Raw genomic sequence first — 25,789 nt, 5'->3', positions numbered from 1 at the left:
ATAGAGGCAAGGGGGAATCTTCTTGTTAGGTTGTCATGACAACAACCAAGGGAAGTCCATTTTTTTCACACAGCAGAAAACTGTTTCTTACTTGGAGGGAAAGTTATCGCTACATGTTAATATGTAAGCTGGTGTGACTTTGCTTTGGCAGATGAAATTAATGTAGTGCGAGCTGCGTATTCCGTGCATCTAATTTTTACAGCGCTACACTGATGTTGGGAAGGATTACCTCTGCATTTACATTTACAAGGGATATCATCACTTCCGACTTCTAAGCAACGAAGCCAGACAGGGGGTTCGTTTTCGCATGCATCGAATGGTTCGTTTTTGTTTTTCCGCAATATAATTATTTTTTGACAATATAATTATTTTGTGACAATATAATTATTTCTTGACAATATAATTATTTTTTGACAATATAATTATTTTTTGACAATATAATTATTTTTTGACAATATAATTATTTTTTGACTGCTTTCCAGAAAATGCGGTGGGAGGGTGGGCCATACACGGGGAGAGAGAGCAGATTCGAAATTCAGATGGAGCCAGTTTCGTATATCAAAGCGATCTCCAAAAATTATTGATAGATTTTAATCACAATTTTTTAGGTTGCTGAATTATTCAAAGTTATTAGTGGTCAATTGGAGGAAATCTCGTGATAGCTAAAAGAATTTGCTTTTATTGGAAGAAGAGGAAACGGAATACAAGCGAGGTCCATTTTTCATTAAGTCATGGCGTTGGATTTAGAAATGTATTAAATTTAGGTGAAGCGATAATTCTGACATTGCTCTGTAATTTAAAGAAATGTTCAACTTCTTATACTAAATTTGCATAATGGATTGGATAGTCTTCTTGAGAAATATAATCAACAGCCTCGAAATTCCTCGTTTTATAAAAGTTCCAATTTAAAAGAACGATGAAAAGTTACGAAAACATTTGAAGTGGGATGACATTGGATATCGTTCTTGTCTTCTATCACTCAGCATATTAAAGATCCGAGTCACCCGACGTTCGTTCTAGAATCGATTGACGATGTTGTCGTCTTTTCCTGAATCTTTAAATACCGTCCCTTCTTGCTTTACTTTTTCGTAAGCTGTATTTCAACAGAGATCTTTCACGTCCATAATTGATCCCTGATCACCTTTCCTTGCCGAGGGCGACCAAAATTGCTGAACTGCAGCACCAATATGCAGTAAATGTGCCTCGCTGTCGAACTTTTCAGTTCCAGAGGTCCTTTATTCCTCACACAGTTGGACTCTGGAACAGCCTCCCAGAGGATGTCGTGCGGCTGGAACTTCAGTAGTTCAAGCGAAAATGCTAAGCATCACTATCCTAATACTATTCTTCTTGTATTTTAATACATTTTTATCTATTTTTCTATTTATTAATTTTTTTAATTTTTCATAAGTGGGATCTCTTCTTTCTGTATTTCCCGTTACTTCCTCTTGATTCTTCCTAATGAACACCATATTCTTTGGAAGCTTGGATTTCAAGTCAATGGCCCCTGTGGGCTTGTTCCACATGAATAGGTTTCATCTACTGAATAATAATAATAATAATAATAATAATAATAATAATAATAATAATAATAATAATAATAATAAAAGGGACAAAAAGAAAATGGTAATGGAAAAGCACCGAACAAACCATCTCGACTCTTCGTCATGTGAGCCTTCCGGGTTCCGTCATCATTATCGATCTTTTGATCGTCGTCTGTCATCTCAGGTTCGTCAGATTCTAGATCCGCGAATGACTAGGTCATACAGTATTTCAGTGTGAGCTTTTGGGATAATCAGTTTCGAATAACTGTAATACTCTATTTAATACTTAGTGTAGATGAAACGTCCATATATATATATATATATATATATATATATATATATATATATATATATATATATATATATATATATATATATATATATATATACTATACTGTATATATATATTTATATATATATATATATATTTATATATATATATGGATATATATATATATATATTTATATATATGTATATATATTACATATATTTATATATATGTATATATATTCACATGTATATATATACATATATATACACACATATATATATACATATATGTATATGTAAACACACTATACATTTCAATTACTCTAAGTATGAAAGTGTTGCAATAAATCGAAGCTTATATAATCAAAAAAGGTTACACTGAATTATATGTAGGCCTATATATATATATATATATATATATATATATATATATATATATATATATATATATATATATATATATATATATATATATATATATATATATTTATATATTAGAGCTAAATAAAATTACAATGGAACTATTTGTTCTGCTTTTCAACTGCCTTCCAGTTCATAGCAAATATTGACAATTTAACGGACACAGAATTCCGATACTTGGCGAATGTGCAATTTAGCTTGTTTTCGATTCTCAGGTTTGATAAAAACTGAATTGAACTGAATATAGAATTTAGACCAAAGGCCAAGCACTGGGGTCTATGAGGTCATTCAGCGTTGAAAGGGAGTAAAAACCTGGCAGGTTACATTATGAATCAATTGTTGGGGAGAGGGTGGAAAGTAAGATGGAAGAAAGACACAAAGAAAGGAGGCACAGTAAAAGAAACGAAATGGGTTGCAGTTAGAGCCGAAGGGACGCTGCAAAGAACCTCAAGTAATGCCTACAGTGCACCGCACGAGGTGCAGTGACGACACTATCCCCCTACGGAGGACAATTTAAGTTAACGACCACGGAATTCCGATACTTGGCGAATGTGCAATTTAGCTTGTTTTCGATTCTCAGGTTTGATAAGACTTGGATTACTATTTGAAATCCCCTAAATTGATTCTTCTTTGAACTCGTGAAAGCATTCTCGGGAAAGGATCATGCACTCGCAACACATCTGGTTTCACAACAATTCCTTGACTGAGGTGATGAATAGCAAGAGCAAGGTTGAGCAAGAGCTTTCGACGACTCTCAATAATCCCTAAATCGGTAAGTCAGACTGAAGTCTCAACTTCAACAGCAAGCCAAGGCGATGAAACCGGATTTCAAGAACAACGTCATCGCTTATAAAAGGAATAGAGAAACTTCACTAGCAATAGTAAAGAAAAAGATAAGAATGAGAAGCAATTGTGAGCTTATTAAATGTAACAACTGCAACAATAGATTATTATTATTTAAAAGATGAACCCTATTCATATGGAACAAGCCAGCAGGGGCTACTGGCTTGAAATTCGAACCTCCAAAGAATACGGTGTTCATTTGCAATAATGCCAGGTGTGATGGGAACGGGCCATAAACCATTTCAAGAATATTTTCACAGCGCTGACAAAAGCAAAAACTGCAGTAGTGCATCTAATGATAGCGACGTTAACAAGGGCAACCTGTTGTGAAAGCGCTTAAGAGTTTTGTTGAACAAAAACATCTCGTTGACACCACCTGTTGCCACCCTTGCTCAGTTTCTCTCTCGCAGACAAAATCATGCCGTTCAACAATTAGACGCCGGTTCCAACTACTAATTAGATCCCTGATTACATCGCGAGAGGAGCAGCGTAATGACACAATTAGGAGATATTTTGAACAAGACATCATAGACCGTGATTCCAGATACTACAGTACACTGGGAAAATAGTGAGAATTCGAATGTTGAAGTGAATGTAGATCCCAAGAATGTGTGCACATGCTTAGAAGTTTTCAGATTCATAAATTGTAGAAAGGAAAAATTAAGAGAGCAAACAAAATGTGTAGTCAATAACCTTTAGAAACCACAAACACACACACACATATATGTGATATATATATATATATATATATATATAAAATATATATATACATATACAGATATATAATTATATATATACATTATATATATGTATATATACATATAAATATATATACATATCTTTATATATATACATTATATATATATATATGTATATATATATATATATATATATATATATATATATATATATATATATATATATATATATATATATATATATATATATATATATATATCTATATATATACAGTATATATACATATACTGTATATATATATATACTATATATATATATATATATATATATATATATATATATATATATATATATATATATATATATATATATATATATATATATATATATATGTATATATGGAGTTGATAAAAACATGAAATCAAGTAACGTTCAAGGAAGTCGACAAATGATAATAGGTTGCCTTGACGAAGTTTAAGCGGTAATTACTCGAAGAATCTGAGGAAAATCCTCGTAACACTGATGAAGCGCCCTTCGGCGGGAGGCCCATTGCGAGCGAAGCCTGTAATGGAGCTTCCAAGGGCGGCAGTATTATTCTAAATTAGCAGAGACTGCCTCGGATACGACTTGGCCTTGGCAACGAAGTAATACACCATTTAGAATTCGAGTCGACCTACTGTACGGGGGAAAAATGATGGCTAAGTATGTCACCAAGGGTTACTGATCGGCTCACTGATTTTGCATATGAAAGCAGTATTGAGGCTGCCAAGGTCATCAGCGTTGAAGGTGCATAATTTTATGCTGTATCTAAAAACAAGCGGATATTTATTTTTTCCCTCAAATGATATTATGTATATGTATGTATGTATATACATATACTATATAATATTTATAATATATATATATATATATATATATATATATATATATATATATATATATATATATACACACATATAGATTATAGATATATATACTATATATATGTATATTTATATATACATATATATTATTTGAGGAAAAATAATTTTCTATATATATAAGTATATATATACACACATATATGCACGTATATATACATTATACATATACATATATATGCATATATACATGTGTGTGTGTATAAACGTTTTCATTCTAGTTAATACTACCGTACAAACTGATATTTCATAATCAAAGAGCGCTAAACCTTGCCTCGAAGTAGGCCCTGTATTATAAAATGTGGAATCAACTGTTCTGCTGGACAGAAGGCAAATGTGATTTTGGTTCGTTTTTCTTTTGCTTATTTTTGTGCTCTATTGTTATCTTTTTGAGTCGCTAATGAGAAAGCTCTATCTTTGACAATTTTGAAGTTATTCAGCATCATTCTACAGATAGTACTACATACAATGATGATAATAAAAACAGTAATTTTTTCTGACACATAACATTCTACAAGTGCGGAAATTGCAAGAAATGCGCATCCATCTCTCCATAGTTTCGATAAGATTATTATATTACTGTTATAATGCCACTAATAATTATATCATCGGTAAAATGGCAATCTTCTGACCCCAAGTCACTAGAACTCGAATTGGAGTAAGTCAAGTATGAAAAGAAAAGATATCTACTATCCATTTCAGGGACCACGAGTCATCGTTTTTCTCAAATATCTTTCAAACTAATTAATTGATCGAAATGGTACTTTGACACAGTGTACAAGACACCTCCCGCTATTTTTTGGTAATATAGTGCATTGCCAAATGGTGTTAGTTAAGGCGTTTACTCCTGAATTTTAAAGGCAAAGCGGTATGAGTCAGCAGGACTAATCTACGCAATCGAGCGTCCGCTATCCCCCATAGACAGGAAAGGGGGGCCGGAGATGGGAAGGCCAGGAGAGTAGGTTGAGGGAGGGATGAAGAGGGGAAGGGGGAGGGAGGGACGGGATGGGAATGAAGGACGTTCGAATGCATAGGTTGGCGATGCTTGGCAACACCATCTAAGTCAAGAGTAAACGCTTTAACCAAAACCACTTGACAATGCGCTATATTGCCAAACATTAGCGGGAGGTGTCTTGTAAGTGTCAAAGTACCATTTCGATCAAATAATTAGTTTGAAAGATATTTGAGAAAAACGATGACTCGTGGTCCTGAAATGGATAGTAGTCTATAACATTCTTTGGAACTGGGAAAAGTTTTTGCTGGAAGGTATTTGCTCCTGGTAGTCGCTCTTTGGCACTTTCGCTCCTCATTGTGGTCTTAACGTTTTGCCAAATCCGGAAACCTGTCTTTGAACTGTCGAAGTTATTCGAGGCTGAAGTCCGGGGGAAAAATCCAATAATTTACTGCTACCGGTAAATGTTTAAAATAATTAACATACTGAACTGAAGGAAATCTGACCCAGGCATACTACAACTTATGTCGAGGCATACTGATAAGAAAATTTTAAATCAGTTAATTCTTTGGTGTTCGAGGACTTTGGAACATTTCCAATTTTGTGTGTTTGTGAGCATGTATATTGACAGGAAGTGCCTTGGAATTTTCGACAATGCAACGCTGTACTCTTGCTTTGTCAGTTTTGAGGTTCCTTCGATGACATTGACAATCATCTTTTCCAAAGTATAATAATGATGTAGCTGTTATGATGAAGAGATGTTGGCATCTGACAGTAAGATTACATTATCTAAATTGCACCTAAATTTAACCATTGCTTTTTGAAGTTACATGTTGTAATGAACATGTTGTCTGTCAAAATAGTCATAACAGTTAACAGAAAGGACTTTGAGAATTGTGTCGTATTTAGCAAAAGAACTTAGCTATCATACATCCTGGCAAAGATTCATAGTTATTACGGTATAAAAAAAAGTTATGATTCTGCGAGAAATTAATATCTACCCTTAAATGAACGGCGTTTAAATTAATCTACAGCTTTAAAAAGTATTTCCAGCTAACAAATATTTCAGGAGATTCATCCCTAACTCAAAGGTATACCATTGTACCAAGCTCCTTCGAAATAGAAGGAAAATAACTTCTGGAATAATAATAAAGACGAAGCAAAAATTGTAAAGCTGAGGCCATTCAACATTGCGCCTTAATGGAACTGCTATTACGTAATGACGACCCGATGAGAGTAAATCAACCCTCCTCACAAGCAAGGTGATGGACAATCCGAGCGCCAGTAGCCATTTAATGACACTCCCCTGACTACCTGTTTCGTAATTACTCGTTCTCTTATTAGAGGTGGGTCCCAGTAACCTGCCTACAGGTTTCGAGGAAGGTGCTGTGATGGTTTGTTTGATTCCTTGAAAGAAGCTTAACAATCCAAGTAAAAATGTAATAAACAGTCACAGATATATATATATATATATATATATATATATATATATATATATATATATATATATATATATATATATATATATATATATATATATATATATATGCATGTATCTCATACACACACACATATATATATACATATAAATTATCACAGACACGTAAGACTATTTTCTATTTAAATATATCAAGAAATAGGCTTTACACATACACATATTTATACGCATGTATATATATATATATATATATATATATATATATATATATATATGTATGTGTGTATGTGTGTGTGTGTGTGTGTGTGTGTGTGTGTGTGTGTGTGTGTATGTTTATGAGGTATGTACTTTATGTATATACGTATGTATGCATTTGGTGACAGCCAAACCTGATAAATTGTAAAGTTGGTGAAACCTTAGGAAGTCGGAAGAAATATACATTTTGTTAATTTCTTTGCCTTTTCAACCCCAAAAGACCTTACCGTATATATGTACCTCTCATGAACTACCTTGTTCAATAATCCTATGCCCTAGGCCCTTTCTTCTTCTTCCCCTTTACAAATTTATAGGAAGGTACCTTGCAGTTTCTCATGACCTGTATTAATTTTTTTATATGTTTTCCATATATAGGCGTAATCATGCTCTGATACATTCCTGCATATGGGTTGCTTCATGAAAAGCGAACTGTGAGGTTCTCAGTGCTTTTGATACTTAGTACTGAAGAAAATAACTAACAATGAGTGCTGTGAAAAATATTGGCAAGGAAATTTATTTCTTTTGCTTTGCAGCGAATGATAAAAAGTATATTCCACAGACTGCATTCCAAACAATTTTCTCTAGTCTTTTCAAAAAGTAGATTTCAAGGGACTGACCGGTTGAAATTACATCTCTTTTGCCACCTGTGCTTGAGGCCAAGTTTTCTTTGTGAGAGAAAAGAGGGGCTGTTTCCATGGCTTCTTTTGAAAATGATGGATATGTACAACTGATATCTTTGTATTTTGTTGCTTTAGTAACCTTGCAGTTGTATATTGACATATTACTGTGTTTTTGTATATAAACTTACAATATTAGGCAAACTATACTGCATTTTAATGGGAGCTTTTAAACTCACAATAATATATGGTATCAAATTTTTTTATAATGTTAGGGTTTGATTTTCCGTTGAATATTTTCTGCATTTTGCCACTTCAGTAGTGTAACATTTCGGTGTATGGTGCTGATAGTAGTAATGTCTGTGCTATTTACCGTACCAGCATCTAGCTATCTGTTTGCAAGACGTACCCTTCTGCAATTCATTACTGACATTACGTATGACTGACTGTCATCATAGTACTGCTTACCATTTTTTAGTTCGTGTCTGAGCTGTTGTAGTAAAAGTGGGTCTTTGCATACTTGTTACCACTTTTCAGAGATCTAGTTCTCTATGTAAATATCGCATTGCAGCGTATTATACCCAACAGGGCCAGCTGTTCAGGTCAGATTGACCGGTTAGTCTAACTACGAGTGATCGAGATACCAACAAGACCGCCGGAGATTGCTGTACTCTGGGGGTCACCAGCTAGGACAGCACAACTATCAAACTTTAGCTTCGTGCCAATATGTGCTTATATGAGCACCTCGGGAAGATGGAACATGCCCTATGGGGAATTATCGCCGGACACATCAAACCCTCTAACTACGATCAAAATGTGTCCCAATGCTTTGTTACAAAGACAAATTTGTCTAGCGTCTTGCTGAAAAACCACCTCATGACGTTATTAGGAAGACCAACCTGATCTACCTAAGGTCCTTTAAATATACCCTGAGTATATCTGAAGGACCTTGGGTCTACCAGCTTCATTGCCATGCCCCGAAGCTTGCACTATATACAGGGCAGCCACATCCTGCGCACCTCAGAAGCCCTTCATATCTTAAAAAAAAAAGCCCTCCCTCAGCGTTACGAAGGAGTCATTTCTTCCGACTAAGAATTTTAAGAAAAAACAACAAACAACAACCACAGACAACGATAATGGCACGACCGAACAAGTTCCCCAGACAAGAGGGCCTGAGGAACCAGGCCCAAAAGTGACTCCGGAGGAAGAATGACCAGTCATCAAAAATACAATTGGAAATCAATAGCATTCGACAGATGGTCATGATAGTCTGAAATGTTTGAAATTTAGGAGGTTAATAGGATTTAGCAAAGTTGAGAATTTTTTGTGTGATAATAGCTACTCTGTAATGTTCGTCAGAATTGCTTACATGTAGGCTACCAACCCTTAGTTACATCACTTGTATAGGCTCAGGGCAGAAGGGTACATTTAATTGGATAAGAATGCAGTTATTTGAAATGTAGCACATTTCCTGAAACAAGAATATATTCCGGTCGTCGGTAAGCATTTTGAACTGAATTGAATATAGAATTTAGGACAAAGGCCAAGTACTGGGACCTATGAGGTCATTCAGCTCTGAAATGGAAATTGACAGTAAAAGGTTTGAAAGGTGTAACAGGAGGAAAACCTCGCATTTGCGCTATGAATCAATTGTCAGGAAAGGTTGGAAAGTAAGATGAAAGAAAGAACATGAAAGGAGGTATAGTAAAAGAAACGAAATGGGCTGCAGCTAGGGGCTGATGGCACGCTGCAAAGAACCTTAAGTAATACCTACAGTGCACCGCATGAGTTGTACTGACGGCCCTCCCCCCTTAGGGGAGGTTAGCATTTTAGTTGCACAGTTAAGATACCTAGGTACTCTGCTTGCAAGAATCTTACAACAAGCCAGGTGTGGCAATGATGATGTAAGCATAGGCATGTAGTCTCTAAAGCAAAACAGAATATGGAGGATGAAATGACAATTAGTGTTCTTTTTTAAGGAGGGAGACTGACGTAATGAAGGAATTTCTTGAGAAGGTGTAAATCACTGACGTAAATTATCTAGAAATGTATCTGTACAAAGGGAAATGCAGTGAATAAGAATGCCAAAATAGAATGCGTCCATTAAGAAATGAATACAGATGAATCCTTTTACGTGCCCTTTTGATACATTTCTGAGGAAAATCATCCTAAAGCGTTGAGAACGACGTCCATCCTTACACAACTGTTCGCATTCGCTTCTTTTGAGTTCATGCATCATCCATTTCGTACTTAACAGCTCCAATAATTATGATACCCAGAGATAACGAGAATAGCCTTGGCGAAGTCTGAATCCTAAGAAGTTTTGTTGTTATTATGGATATCAATCTTTCCTAAAAACTGACTGGATGGACCTTCCTTTGGGTACGAACGAAATCGGAATACGAACGGAAGCTTGTCACCAGGCTGTTAGCCATGCTGGTGTTGTTCTCTCTCTCTCTCTCTCTCTCTCTCTCTCTCTCTCTCTCTCTCTCTCTACCCCACACATACTTAGCGTTACATTACTAGTGGATTTCTTAACTTTCTTTATATTACGTTTGGCTCTACCTTGGCGAAAGTGAGTAGTGAATAAATGAAAGTTGCAACAAAATGGAATGTGCATAGCTGTCCCTCATCATTTGTTGAAATCTAAGTTAAGTAACAACAATGCATTTTGAAAACGTTTGCAAGGTCTGTTGGTAAGCAACTGGCAAGAGTTAGATTTGACAACAAGAAAGTGAGAGAGGGTTTCTATTTTGGCATCCATTTCTTAGAAAGTAAACAATCTACTGCTTTAGAACAAGAGACCCCCAATTGCGTCACCTTGAAGTAAACGGTCGCTGGATGGATGCGTATCGATGAGAGCGTTCGGTCTTTCCAACCTTCATCCCGCCCTGTAATTTGCCATCAAGGGGCACCGTAGACCAACGCAATAATGTCCCAAAAGCTGAGAATCACTCCTTTACGACCGCACTCAGTCGGATGCTATTAAAGTTACCGTTATAGTCCTAAGTATACACTTGTGGAGCCCAGTGGGCTCTCTTGATGATGATGATGGTGATGATAATATTACTAGTTAATATGACTAGTTAACAGATTCATTTGGTCGATTAACTGTGAACCTGAATTACTTTTGGATATACTTCAACAGGAATATGGTCTGAAATAGCTCTAACTATAATATAACGACATCTTTAATTACATTTTCGTTAGGTAAATTCAAAAGATTATTTGATGAGAAGCAGGAATATTTCATTCATAATCAAGCACAAAATACTGTGTATGAAGAAAATGCCTTTCTTACCGATTTAATTACTTCTAAAAAAAAAGCACTGTCGAAATGAGAATTAATTTTGCATGAAAGATAATGTCTATTCTCTCTTTCTATCTCACTCAAGATTTTACTGAGAAACAGAGGCAAGTTTTACAGTCGGTGAGAAAAAATTACGAAACGATACAACGCTGCACTGGGCATGTTTTCTGCCTTATTTCTTGGCCTCTTGCTACCCAGAGAAACCAGTGTGACAATAAAAAAGACCTAAAATCGTGTCAAAAGAATCCGGGTTCCCTCATTATCACCATCGCATCGACAGATCTCTCATTAACCTGCCTGATCTGTGCTACAAAACAAGCCATTAGCTCCTCGGTCTGGGATTCGCCACTTTGAGGCTTAGCCGTACAGCGTTAAATCCATCACGGCCGATTTCACGAAGCAATTACAAGGAATTTCTACAAGCGATCAGAAAATAAGGTCTATGGCAGTTAACCCTTCCTTGTTTGACGCTGCGCTCCCGTGGCGGCTCTAATGAGCGTGCTGATGATTGATCGCTGATTCGACAAAGGAGCCAAGGCACTCGCCCTTTCGGTGCTGTTGTTGGAGGCTCTCTCTCTCTCTCTCTCTCTCTCTCTCGGATGTCTGCTTAGCCAGTTAGATAAATAGCTAAATTAGAAAGTTGGCCTCTTTTGACTGACGGAATGTTATACTATTGCCACTTTTCCTTAGAATCTTTTATTTATATATAATTTTTTTTTTATTTCTCACGGCGGCAGTAAAAGAAGAAAGGCTAATTGGCCTGTGGATATAAGAATGAAAATAAACAAAATAGAGACGTACATACACACACATGTACATAATATATACATTAAGATTTCCATCTCACAGTTCACATGTAAGTAGGTCTGGGACTTCCAACTCTCTGGTGCCCACAGTAGCCCGGCTGACACTATGCAGAACTACTCTTCCCAGAGTAGTTTTCCAAGAGCTGCCTCTTCAAAATAAAAAGGTTAATTTTTATACGTCCTGATATAGAGTCTGAAAGCTTAAAAACTCTCTCACCGTTTCTGAAAATGATGGGAAAAAACTGAGATTTTTGCCTCTTAATTGGTCCGTAACCTTCATCAATATATAATTGATGATAAAGAATATTAATTAAGAGAAAATAGCTAAAATCTTCAAGGTGTCATCAAGTTTTATCTCGTCCAGAGAAATGTTACGCTCAACAATGATTTGGAATTAATCATTAATTAACAAAATGTAAACCAACCAAAATTCATTAGAATTCGAGTATAAAATGTTGACCCTGAAATTTACTTCTGACCTAGAAAAATAGGTCGAAGCAAAAATAAGCAGTTTTAGAAAATAATCACTAAACCCTAAAGTACCTCCCTTCTAAGTTTCAAGAAAATATGAGAAAGATTAAAGTGGAATTTGAAATGGCCTGTGACCTATAAAAATAGATCGATGTAAAAAAACAAACTGCTGAAAATAATCAGTGACCACCGAAGTAACCACCCACATAGCTGCGTCACAATAAGAGAAAAATGAAATTTTTTACCCTAGAATAAAAACAATATCTTGAAATTGCTCGCCAACCCAAATGGCACCTACCATCCAAGTTTCAACAGAAGGCAAGAAAAATATAACGTTGACCTTTAAGATGACCTGCAACTTTCAAAAATAATCCAAGTTCAAAAACACATTACGGGCTCTTGAACCGTTGGTTTATTTTGAGATTACTATTATATCTTAGAATCTATGTGCCATCCAATTGAATTTTTCTTTGCACAAATTAGTTGTCCTCCGTACAAGACATAAACGATTGCGAGTTACCTACTCCGAACTTACTTCCCCTGGCAGTAATTGCGTCACGTGATCTTCGGTACATCTTTCTTAAATTAGGAGTGCATCGGTGGTTATAAAGCTCATTTGAAAATCATTCAATGATTGTTTCTGTCCAAGATAAATTTTTTATTTTTGTGGGATCTTTTTTGAATTTGAAACATCGCTAAGATTATTCGGAATCGTCAATATAATTAATGCTTAAGCTTCCTTCTCTTTTTAATCAGTCAATTAGTTATTTGTCGCATACCCACAACCCATCCCGATAACTACCGCTACGATCGCTGTCGAATCTAAACAAAAGTCTTTGCGTGACGCAACTTCTTGCCATTGGCCGGTGTGACGTGGCGGATCAGGACTGGTCGTCCCACGCCAGGTCTCGGGTCGTTTAAATAATGGGAGGTGATGTTGAGCTCTACATTACCGAGGTGGCAGTGGAGGATCCGGGAACGCTATCCATTCTCTCCTCCGTTGGCGCCAAGATACGAGCATCGCAGATACCTCTCAGATCATCGTCCCATTTCTCTCCAGAGCAACTTCCTAGCAGACGTCAAAGTAGTGTTTGCAAACAATGGAATAATTATAGGATTTTTTGAAAGCAACATCACTACAGTATTTGAAGCTATCCCTCAAGAAAGTTTGGAAAGTCTTCAGTCTAAAGACTTGGAATTAAGGATACCGTCCCTGTTGCTTGGTGAGTAAAAGCAGATATTCTTTTTTACCGTATATATTTTATGGCCGAACGCTTGTTTTTTTTTGTTTATCGGTATTCAGCAGACACACCTGTCAAATGTACATTTGAGATACATCTACAAACGTCCATATATATGTGTGTGTTTGTGTGTGTATACATGCATACATAGCCTACATACTGTACATATATATGTGTGTGCGTGTCTGTGTGTGTGTGTGTGTGTGTGTGTGTGTGTGTGTGCGGGCGCGTACGCATTACGCATTCATTAAATCTGAATGGCATGTAAGATTTTATTACACAGATAAAGGATAAAAGATGAGTCTGACACTGAATATGATTCAAACACAACTACTTTGAGAATTAATATCAAAGAACTGATTCAATGTTATTGCCAACGAACAATACCTGGTCCATGAAACAGCAAAATAATGGGAATAATTGTTTTAATGTATTTCTTGACCTTGCTCACTCTTGATGATGAATGGAAAGTCTGAAATACTCCTCACTGAGTTTACACAGACGTTTTGCTTTCTTTTTTTCACCTTTTTTTGTGAAAGGTCAGATAGCTATAACGCAGCTATTTTGACTTGAAAAATACACTCTTGGTACATTTCAAAATTTACCCCGTATGAGCAATGGTCAACTGATGATAGTGAGAGTAAGTTGAGGTTTTTTTTTTTTACACAATGAAGGTGGAAAAATGGACGTTTCCCATAATGGCGCATTAATGGTGTTCGCGCCAAGAAACTAAGTAAAAATTGCGGTTAAGTAAAATTTATGCCCCAGTTTTGTGATCAGGACAAAGGGAAATAGGTCCAAAAATCGGGAGATTTCCGCCGAAATCGACATGAATTCATTGACCCGAAACTCGTGCAATATTCCGGCGAAAGGGAACAAGGAACAGTTCAGCCATTCATAGGTACCTTTCTTACGAGATTTTCAAAAACGAGGAAGCAATACGAGTACATCAGCGTCCCTGTTCTTGACGTTTCCTGTAACTGTCCGTCTCGAGCCCCACTTTTTTCCTCAAATTTTCTCGACATCTCTCCCTTCCCGACGCTAATCAGCCTGACACCCACATGGTGTCAGGCAGCAAACTCTTTTCCTTATTCTGTTTACATACATAATCGTTTTTCCATGTGAGCCGTCGGATCAAAATGTCGTGAAAAGCTTCCCAGAAAACTCGTTTACCAAAAAAATGCGTAATATTTTTTATGAAAATGCAAGAATTTATACTCTCCGTTTGCATTATGGTCTTCAGTTACAAAATATTATATAAAAATAATAAGAGGAAAGCTTCTTTTTAAATAAAATCTGCGAACATTTTGAAACGATCACAAATGATTAGATTATAAAAACTAACCAAATGAGAGATAAGACGAGTTTGAATTTTAAATTAAAACAGTTATATGAAGTTTTTATTTTTTCTTATGTGAATTTAAAACTCATAACTTATTAATAAAACAGGAAAGGAACATATTTCCTAAGTTGTTACTTAAAACGAGTTGATTATTTTCATGGTAATATAATTTTAGTTTTCTGTAAAAGAAAACTATTGTACCGGCTTTGTCTGTCCGTCCGCACTTTTTTCTGTCCGCCCTCAGGTCTTAAGAATTACTGAGGCTAGAGGTCTGCAAATTAGTATGTTGATTATCCACCCTCTAATCATCAAACATACCAAATTGCAGCCCTCTAGCCTCAATAGTGTTTATTTTATTTAAGGTTAAAGTTCTCCATAATGGTGCGTTTGGCAACGATATAGGACAGGCCACCACTGGGTCGTGGTTAAGAAACTTCGGCGCAGTTTGTACGTGTTTGCTACTGACGCCACGCACGGGCGGGACATTTTATTTGATGCTAATTAGGAAAAGGTGGCTTCTTGTATGATAACAGATGCAAGATCTTTTAATCACTAGGGGTCATGGGCTGCTCCGAGAGCAGGAGTCTTTGCCGGCATAAGGCCAGGTGAATGTAGAACTAACGAGTCAAAGTTTAATGAATGAGTGAATATAGGATTTGGGCCAAAGGCCAAACGCTGGGACTTATGAGGTCATTCAGTGCTGAAACGGAAAGTGACTGTAGGAAGGTTTGATAGGTGCAACAGGAGGAAAACCTCACAGATGCACTAAGAAACAATTGTTAGGAGAGGGTGAGAAGTCAGATTGAAGAAAGAGAATATGAACGGAGGTACAGTAAGTCAAAGTTTAGTCGTCCTCAGAGAATATGAACGGAGGTACAGTAAGTCAAATTTTAGTCGTCCTCATCGTTAATCACCGTCAGAAACTGTAATGGCTAGAGAGATGGAAAAGTTAGTCATTCTCTCTCTCTCTCTCAGGACGATTGCTGTCAATAATCAAGAATAATCTAAGCCATGCATAGTTTAGCAAAAAGTTATTTAACAAAGAATGCTTAGTTTTAGGGTCCTGTGGATGGATAATTGATAGAGATCCATGCAGTTCTTTAAAATGACTGACATTTTGGATTCTTGCTAGTGGGATAAAATACTAAAAGCTTCTAATCTCAGAACCAAAGCCAATATATATATATATATAGGCATATATATATATAGACATATCAAGAATTGAGGGCATATATATATATATATATATATATAAAATATCTTTATTTGTGTCGACGTTTCGAGACAACTAGTCTCATTTTCAAGGCTATATAGAAGGGGTAGAAGGAAAATGAGACTATCAAGAATTGAAACGTGGCAACAGACTAACATAAAATCATTTTATTTGTGCCAGTCTGTTTCTAACTGTCCTCAATTTTCAAGGTTATATAGAAGGGCGAAGGAAAATGATATAGCTATATATATAAATATCGGCATATATATAAAGATGATTTTACATACATACATCATACATACACTACACACATTCTGATATATATATATACACACACACACACACATATATATATATATATATATATATATATATATATATATATATATATATATATATATATATATACATATAGTAATGAACAACTTTTTCATTTTAATTCATCCTGGCAAATTTCTTTATAGTGGTTTTAAGTACATCGAAATATCAATATTAAAAACTAACAAACATTTGCAGATTTGAATCCAAACGAAAATGTTGCTGGTATGGTGAACCGATATGGGAGTTGCTTTGGCCAAAACGCTACGGCATTAATCGCCTTGGAAAAAAATGCAGGTTCAATGTTATGTAGGTTTGGTAAAGAACTGCCGTGAGAAGCTTGCATGAAAGAACTGTTTAGCTAAGTTTTTCACTCTACACTGAAAATGTATGCATGTTTCTCTTGTTTGGTTTATTTTTAACCTTTACTTTAATGCGTCAGCGTGATTTACGGACATAAAATGAATAAATGATTAACCGTAATAATCTACATTAATCTCTTTTTCACTCTCTTTGATTTAGATTCAAACTAAGCTGAACTGTTGGATAGATGTCCTGCACTTTATTCATTCATTTGTGAATTTTCATGAACAGACGAAGAAAAGTTTTTCCAAATACGCTACAAAATGTTCGATTTTATACCACTATAAAATTTGTTTTCTTATTTCTGGAAAATCACAATTGTTAACATAAGGTACAAGGTTATTTGCAATGTTCATAGTTGTGTGTGTAAGTTTTCTGATGACCAAACTCATTTCTTTGAGCCAGGTTAAAATCTACCATTTACAGCTGAACTAAACTTATTAATGATAAAAAGTAGACCCACTACTTTTTAATAAGGAGAAACTATCTCAGCTGTTTACTTTTCTTTAAAATACAAAGTACAATTATAAAAAGAAAAGGAAATATCATTCTGCGAGTTATTTCTCCGTAGACCTTACACTGAATTCATGACTTTAGGAGAGACTGCTTTCAAGAATAATCGTGCTCAACTTCGAATCGCGTCCGTAACTGGAACTTCTCGCTAAAAGCAAAATTTCTTTTTTCTATGTTATTCCAGCCAGGAGAGACAAATAATTAAATTATTAAACAAAAGTGCAAATACACAAAAATAAGTCATTATAAGAAACTGCTTCCAATTTGTCATACATTTTCCGGAATATCATGTTTCGGTTAGCAATAAAACTCGCCAAGGGAAAATGAAACAAAATAATAATAATAATAATAATAATAATAATAATAATAATAATAATAATAATAATAAAACGAGATTCTCTTATTATAAATTCATTTTGTGGATTAAAGCATATTAAGCAGTTCCAGCAATTCTATTAAATTTGGAGAAATTCTCGTAGAATATTTTTGTTTGCCTTTATTTTTATAATAAAAGGCTGTAGCCTTAAGCGATCAGGTAGTATGAATTTAATCTTGTGGTGCTATACGTTATCATTCATTCCTTTTTAACAAGTGAAATGAAGTTATATGTTGACTTAGTCGGTAATAATTAAATAATAAAATATGTTCAGCAAAAACAATCTAAATTATCTTTTCTTGCTTTTAAATTTACTTTTCATCATGCTGAGTTAAGCGCAGTAATTTTAGTTTCCTGTAGAAGAAAACTACTTAGATGGCTACTTGTCTGTCCGTCGGCACTTTTTTTGTCCGCCCGCAAATCTTTAAGACTACTGAGGCTAGAGGGCTGCAAATTGGTATGTTGATCCATTCACCCTCCAATCATCAAACATACCAAATTGCAGCCCTGTAGCCTTAGTAGTTTTTGATTTACGGTTAAAGTTAGTCATGATCGTGCGTCTGGCACCGTTATGGGTGCCAACAACACAGGCCACCACCGGGCCGTGGTTGAAAGTTTCGTGGGCTGTGGCTGAGGGTTTCATACAGCATTATACACTGTACAGAAAACTCGATTGCGCCGAAGAAACTTCGGAGCATTTTGTACTTATTTTTACGTTAAGTTCTCTAATATACAGTTTAGTCTTACGACATTAGATGACACTAACATCGAACACAGAGAGGAAAAATATAATGTAGCGGAATTACTAGATAGCACCTATTTAAATCTAATGTATTCGCTTGAAAAGAGCGGAAAATCCATTTGCCTATAAAGGTCTCGCATAAAGTAACTCATCTTTGTACTAGTTGGTAACTGGAAGGATTTTACTACCTATAAAAATATTTTTTGAGGTAAACGTATAATAAACAGGCAAAAAGCAAAAGATTGCCTTACATCGGCAATCGAAAAGGAGGACGCGACTCCCACGCCGAATTTCGGATTGAGGTTCTCTATTACTAGTCATCTTGTTAGGTTCAGTGTAAAATCATTCAACATACAAAATTCGTCATTAGTAAAACTTTCGGATGTAGCTGGAAACATGCATAATTTACTTGGGTAAAAATACTTTCAATTTGCATTGTAAATGAGCCCATTGTATACTCATGTATTTTGGACTGATCACGCTGGAAGTTGTGTCAATTGAGAGAATGTTTCTTAATATTTGTAGAATTTTAGTGATGCGGTTATTTTTTTTTAGAAATGTCAATGCAGAATTTTATCGTAGTTCATTATTTTCTCATTGTTTATTTCCCATTTATTCGTAATGACTGTGTCATTTCTCTTCGACTTCAATGCTGTATGAAGCGAAGGGCTTTTGTGAAATTCCGCCATATATATCTTTCCTATGTACAACTCATATTCAAATAGCAATAAACTTTAGAAAATTGAGAAAAGTCTTTCTTCACAAGAATGGAAAAATTATATAAAATCAGTCGGGCTAATATGATTAAAAAGTTCTTTAAACAATTGCGGCACTTAAACACTTTTTTTCCATGGTACTATTAAAAAAAATATGGTTTTCCAAATCTTTCCATAAACAAAAAATGAGAATATATTTTCACGTTGAGGCTCATCCTATCCTAGACAACCTAAAGAACTGCTTGACAGCTTGTCAGTAATATTGCCTGGAAACCGATAACGATCATTTGCATATGAGAGTATAAATGGCCATGAGTCCCGTGACGGAGAGAGTAGACTCTAATATACATTAGTCTGGTCAGGGATGGCTTGTAAATAAAAATAGAATTCGATGACATTTTTATGGATGGTCTGAACTTGGGATGTAGGTCAGTTATTACGAGGTCTAATGCCGGCTTCTCCAAAAAAGAAAGATGGAAAATGAACACGGGAATCCTTCTCGCAAATAAATGGGAGGAGATATGAGTGACAAGAAATGTATTGACATATATGCACAAATCGAAATGTTTTGTGTGATCCAGGGAAGTGCTGAAAACTGAAGAACTCTTGGGTTTAAAAATTTTGATTCTGGAGAGTAATGAATATTGAAATTAATAATTGCGTAGTGAAGCTTCAAGATTTTATGTGTGAGCTTCAAAGATATTGTGTCAGGGCGGCGAGCCAAGTTAAATTCGAACGCAAATTGATCTAAATATTTCGGCGTCTAAACTTCAGTTTTTTTTCAGATTTTTTCGTTCTTTTATATTTCGGTTTTGCTGTCGTTTTCTTTTATCCTTATTTTTCGATTTTGATTTAAAATTCAATTTTTTCTCTGCTTTTTGCTAGTCATTCTTGATTATTTGTTTCATTCTTTTGTTACAACGCCTTTTATCATCTCTGTGATCTAGTTGGAAGAGAGCTTGTGATAAGAACAATGCATAAATAAGAGAATAAATATTAGACAAGTGTTCATAGGTGCGTATGGAGAAATTTCCTTCAGGTCTAAAATAATTTCACACGAATTTCAAGCTTGAAATTTTATTATTGATCTTGATGGAAAGGTCAAACGTTAATGCGCACACTTTGAGCTAGGGAAATGCTGTTCTTTGGCCGAAGTGAACCTGGCAAATAGGCGAAAGATAACCGATTTCTTGATATCTTCATCCTTGTCTTTGCCCAACATTAGTGTGTTGCAACAGCCAGACAACTGGAACACATCACTGTTTGTTTTCTTTCTCAGGCAGGACGAACTTTTCAGAGGAAATACTAAAATACATTTTAACGACCAGGTTACAACGAGATAGATCTAAGCGACGTATCTTTTGAGCATACTCAGTATAAGCCGGTCAACTTTGGACATATTATAAAAGGGAGGCCTATTAGAGGCTAGTGACATTTTACGACAATTTTTGCAACGCCTGATGGGAGTCCCACAGTACGGCAGTGCTACGTTATTCTTTAAATCTATTGGAGCGTAAAGCTTGAAAGAGCCTATAAGGACAGCTGAGTTTAGTCTTGTCAAACGGGAGGTGGGAAGTACTGAAAAGAGGTAACGTAACGCCAAAGTCTGTTATTAGATACTGATAGCATAGACCGTTGTTTATTTAGCTGTCTCAGATGGGTTCCGTGTGAATATTTTACATTTAGTTCCCTATCTCTGATTTGTGGCATCCTCCCTGTTGTGTGCGTATGCTGAAATATGAATACACATTATATACAGTATGTTTATGTATGTATGGATGTTTGTCCACGATAGTGATTGTTAAAATGTATTTCTGAAGACTTGTGCTTTATCTATGTTACTAATACAAGTATCTTTAACGTTATTTTAATTGCCTTAGTGCTTCAGTAACCATTTCATTTTTTTATCATTTTTTGTGAGATTTAATTTACATTTAACTATTTTGAACAATTACTCTTATCCGTATAACGCATGTGCTGAAAGAGTTAGATTAGCATTATCATTATTTTATTATTATTAACATTATTATTATTATTATTATCTCAAGTCCAATGCTCATACATGAACAGGTTCTTCCATATAGTGACTATTGTAATTATCACCCTGAACTGCAAAAGGAGTAGGAACCGCAATGTCTCTGTCTCTGTCTGTCTGTCTGTCTCTCGCTGAAATTACGTTTCATGATGAAGTCTTGCCATGAATTTATTTAGCAACGAATGACATAATTAACAAGAGCCAAACAATTGTTTTACCAGTGAGGAAGACAACAATTCGCTTTAAAATTTGTACCTAATTCTGACAGAGGACTGGATTAGCTGAGAAAGGTGGTCGCTTTCTTACCCGTGACTAAAACTTCGGCAACATTAAGAGTAACGACTATGCTATTTACACTGTTGACAAGTCCCGGGCTGGATAAATTTATCCAAAAATCCTGACGTCATGGTAGACATCACACACGGTTTTATTAAATTTTTATAGTTCTCTGCTTAATGATTGTCACTAACGAAACAATGCGTGTATCATATCAAGAATTCATTGAATATACTTTGAAGCACGCACATAATATACACACATATGCCAACAGATCATAAGTATATGTATATATATATAAATCTCTCTCTCTCTCTCTCTCTCTCTCTCTCTCTCTCTCTCTCTCTCTCTCTCTCTCTATATATATATATATATATATATATATATATATATATATATATATATATATATATATATCTATCTGCATGACAAATAATTCTTCTCTCTCTACTCTCTCTCTCTGTATATACATACACACACACACACACATATATATATATGACAAATAATTTTCGGACATACGTTCTCTGTATACACACACACACACACACACATATATATATATATATATATATATATATATATATATATATATATATATATATATATATATATATATATATACATACTGGAAATTAGCTGCCTCGAACTAGGAATGCCACAGATGAACTCCGATTCTACAAAAACTTTTCGTGCATGGAATTTCATCGTTAAACAAGGAAGGCAGGAATAAATGCAAAAGAACTTTGGCTGTTTTTGTCAAGTTTTCTTACAATTCATAATCTTTTTTTATCGTGAAGTAAATTCACAATGAGTTATAGGCAGTATAATTTTCGTGCGAACGAAATCGTCAAATGTTCACCTGTGCTCACCAAAAGTACATCATTTGCAGAAGGTTACTAAATATATAAATGTTTTAAACCACGTCACTGAAAATCCATTCGATATTCATAAGATATATTACCTAACAACCAAAACCGCCCCAACACTCACACACGGACGAAGCCATAACCTACTTCCAACTCCGTGGGCAGAGGTAACGAACACAGAAATAGACTTTCAGCCATTCAGAGAACATTTCTTGCTCACTAGTAGTAGTAGAAATAAATAAGTTTTTGTTGTCTAATTGGCAATTACTGTTTATGTATGTGCACACTCATACGCGCATATATATATATATATATATATATATATATATATATATATATATATATATATATATATATATATATAATATATATATATAGTATATATATATATATATATATATATATATATATATATATATATATATATATATATATATATATATATATATATATATATATATATTATACATATTGACAAAGGATAAATTTAATGCGTGGTTAAGAGTGTTAAATAAAGGATACCGTGAAAAAGCAAAATATTGAAAGACATGCTTCGTTTTGCATACTCTGTTGTCATGTATAGCCTATATGTCAGGTTTATTGCTAACGAAACAACATGAGTATTTTGCAAGAATAGGATTTCGAGTTGATTGAACGAAATGACCCATAATAGCGTTCGAACCCCACGTAGTTTCTTGGTTTGGAACTAGGGTAAGTGGAGTTTACTGTGCTCGTCAATCAAGAAGGCTGAAAGATAATTCTGACTCTGCAGTGCATATCACGTAAAATTCAGGTTCTGTATTTTGAATCGAGAACCATGTTAGTTGAGTGTCGGTGTACACACACACACACACACACACACACACACACACACACACACACATATATATATATATATATATATATATATATATATATATATATATATATATATATTGTATATTTACGTGTGTCTGTATGCACATACACACACATTATATATATATATATATATATATATATATATATATATATATATATATGCTGTATACATATTTGTATATACACGCTACGTACAGTGGTTGTCACTCATATTACGTAAATATTAAGGCATGAATAAACCGTTAATATTGAATTCACTCTGTTTTGGGAATAACTTACAACCAAAAGAGATGGTATTTGGTAATTACTCCTACGTTGACTTCAATCTTTCTGGGTTGTCACTAGGATGACGGGCCATCAAGAGAAATTTAAGTTGATTTCGACACTTATTTATGTTTGCCTGTTAAACTCAGGTCCGGTACCTTGAACCGGAGTCATCCCGTCCCTATCATGATAGCTGAGCACCAAATTTATACGGTATTTTCTGTATATGTATATATATATATATATATATATATATATATATATATATATATATATATATATATATATATTATATATGTGTGTGTATACATATATGCATTATACATACATACACACACACACATATATACATATATATATATATATATATATATATATATATATATATATATGTATGTATAAATATCTGACTCACATCAGGATCGAACTCGGTCTTTCAATTGAAAGGCAAGGGTGCTGTCCACTAGGCCATACAAGTCATAAAAGAAGTTGGAACCTGAGTGCCACTGCACCCAATGAATTACCTGGGCAAGCTAACTGCTTGCATACCAGCGTGTTTTCCCCAACTTCCCGACTCAGCAATGACCCAATTGACAGCATTTCATTCGAATTAGCCCTACTGAGTGAATATGATAGAAATAATCAACACACAATCACGTGTGGAACAGAAATAAATTTCTGACTCACATCAGGATCGAACCCAGGTCTTTCAATTGAAAGTCAAGGGCGCTGCCCACTAGGTATGCAAGCATTTAGATTGCCCAGGTAATTCCTTGGGTGCAGTGGCACTTAGGTTCCAACTTCTTTTAATACTTGTATGGCCTAGTGGGCAGCGCCCTTGCCTTTCAATTGAAAGACATGGGTTCGTTCCTGATGTGAGTCAGAAATTTATTTCTGTTCCACGCGTGATTGTGTGTTGATTATTTCTAATATGTATATATATATGTGTGTGTGTGTGTGTTGCATGGAAGGTCAAAGGCCAGACGAAGTCAAGGGCGTTCCCCTCTATCTCACATCTGGGGTTAGGTGCGCTACGAGACGGCCAGTCTCGCCGTACCTGAGAGGCCCGAGTTCTTGGGGGTCATAGTCACTGTTTAATCCGGCTAATCATTTTCATTTGCTTGTCAGGCTTCGATTTCTCAGTGTGGAAACACAAGGGAGCAGGAGTAATGTGCTAGAAAGTCCCCGGAAAAGTGAATTTCAACCATAAGAAAATTTTAATCAAAATGACACGCCCAGGAAAAGCTTGCTGAAGATGAAAAGGTCTGTTGTCTGTTGACTCATGGTCTTTAGGTTAAGGCAAATGAAGCCAAAGTAAGACCAGAGAAAATCCCTAAATGAAATTAAGACTATGGAAACGTGAATTTGTAGCAAAACTGAATAAAACGTATATACAGCCATTTAAGATGTCATAAAATGAAAATTATTTCAGTGCAGTACAGCGCCAAAATCAATTATTTTCTATAAACAGTTTCAAGTTAGATCATATATAAATATATATATATATATATATATATATATATATATATATATATATATATATAGAATATAACACACATATATATTTAAATGGCCGTCCTAATTATAAACTACTCATTAAGAAGAATTCGTTTTGGCACTATACTTTCTTGAATTCCCGACCCTAGGGATGAATGTATTGTCCAGAAACCTGCACTAAAGTACCTTCATAGAGAAGCTCGCCCCGGCCTAGATGAAGGCCGGTTTAAACGTGTAGTTCAATACCAGTGGACTGTCGTTATTACACAAATAAAGACAGATACGTTGCTACATATGACATTTTATTATCAATACTGCGATTACTGATGTGAAAAGGCAATGGGTGAAGTGATCAGGATGTCATAGAAGTACAGTATATCTGTTTACTTTCTAAAATTTATAAAAAAAGTTAAGGATATCTTAGTTTAACCAGACCACTGAGCTGATTAACAGCTCTCCTAGGGCTGGCCCGAAGGATTAGACTTATTTTACGTGTCTAAAAACCAGTTGGTTACCTAGCAACGGGACCTACAGTTTATTGTGGAATCCGAACCACATTATGACGAGAAATGAATTTCTATCACCAGACATAAACTCTAATTCTTCATTGGCCGGCTGGA

General features: G+C 35.0%; 1 long non-coding RNA gene across 1 annotated transcript in view; it reads left to right on the top strand.

Moving 5' to 3' along the window:
• The first annotated feature begins 13,489 nt into the window (after nt 1–13,489).
• The window catches only part of LOC136845826 (uncharacterized), a 27,519-nt gene continuing 15,219 nt past the window's right edge, over nt 13,490–25,789 (top strand). Inside the window, exon 1 of the long non-coding RNA XR_010855270.1 lies at nt 13,490–13,766. This is a non-coding gene — a long non-coding RNA (uncharacterized lncRNA). The remainder of the gene's footprint in view (nt 13,767–25,789) is intronic.

Source organism: Macrobrachium rosenbergii, chromosome 14 (assembly GCF_040412425.1).
Source record: "Macrobrachium rosenbergii isolate ZJJX-2024 chromosome 14, ASM4041242v1, whole genome shotgun sequence".
NCBI lineage: Eukaryota > Metazoa > Arthropoda > Malacostraca > Decapoda > Palaemonidae > Macrobrachium > Macrobrachium rosenbergii.
Note: the sequence above shows the minus strand (reverse complement) of the source record. Positions and strands in the feature narration are given on the sequence as shown.